Source organism: Echinops telfairi, unplaced genomic scaffold (genome assembly GCF_000313985.2).
Source record: "Echinops telfairi isolate 266 unplaced genomic scaffold, ASM31398v2 ScPeMD7_7457;HRSCAF=8495, whole genome shotgun sequence".
NCBI classification, from domain to species: Eukaryota; Metazoa; Chordata; class Mammalia; order Afrosoricida; family Tenrecidae; genus Echinops; species Echinops telfairi.
This window is the reverse complement of record NW_022111357.1, coordinates 18,911,964-18,912,936: the sequence shown is the minus strand read 5'-3', so window position 1 is coordinate 18,912,936 and position 973 is coordinate 18,911,964. Positions and strand designations below refer to the sequence as shown.

The 973-nt window shown below is 45.3% G+C and overlaps 1 pseudogene; it reads right to left on the bottom strand.

Moving 5' to 3' along the window:
- Nucleotides 1–594: 594 nt before the first annotated feature.
- LOC115872818 lies at nucleotides 595–701 on the bottom strand (annotated as a pseudogene).
- Nucleotides 702–973: the final 272 nt, after the last annotated feature.

The window sequence follows — 973 nt, the reverse complement described above, 5'->3', positions numbered from 1 at the left end:
CAAATACTTGACCATTCAGTCAAGCCATTGGCCACAGAGCATGACTCAGAATGCAGTCACACATTTGGCCATTTCTCCTTCCAAGCAAACCGCACGAGCAGGGGCACACTCGTATTTCTGTCCGTTGGGAGGGCTGTCTTTCGCCACTGTCCTGAGGGAGCCCCAGCGAGGGGTGTGCTGCAGAGTACCTCCTCGGATTGAGCCTCTGGCAGAGCCCCTCTGGCCGCCGGCGAAGGACGTGAACGGCTCTAATAGTAGACAGACTACTGTAAACTCGATTATGGTGGACGGCATCATATGATGCCGTCGGTTGAGCACCCTCATGAACCACCCTGAATTTGCTCCAGGTTTAAATATTTCTTGCTTGTTCCAAGACAGAACTCTTCTTTCTGGCTCATTTTCACATTGCCATGGTCTTTTCTTTCTTCCTTTTCTCCCTGTTTTGTTTTTGATTGTTTTTGTTATGTGACCCAGTTTATGAAGCACAGAAAGCGTGGATGCATAGAGACAATAACTGATGTAATAGTTATTGGGGATAGGAGTGAGGAGGTTGGGGGGATCAAGGTATAAATAATGAATTCAGGAGCTGGGAGCGTGCATTAGAACTGGTTGCAATGATGTCTACTCTTTTTTTTTTTAATTAGCAATAATTGCGCCTCGGATAAACCTCACTGGCTACGATATTGCCACTGCGCAAAGCTACAACTCTTTTTTTAAAAATCACTTAGTTGGGGGCTCATACAACTCTTATCACAAGCCATACACACATCCACTGAGTCAAGCACATTTGTACCTTTGTTGCCATCATCATTCTCAAAATATTTCCTTTCTACTTGAGCCCTTGGTATCAACTCCTCATTTTTCCCCTCCTTCCCCACACCGCCCCCCATGAACCCTTGATAATTTAAAAATTATTATTTTGTCATATCTTGCCCTGTCCGACATCTCCCTTCACCCACTTTTCTGTTGTCTG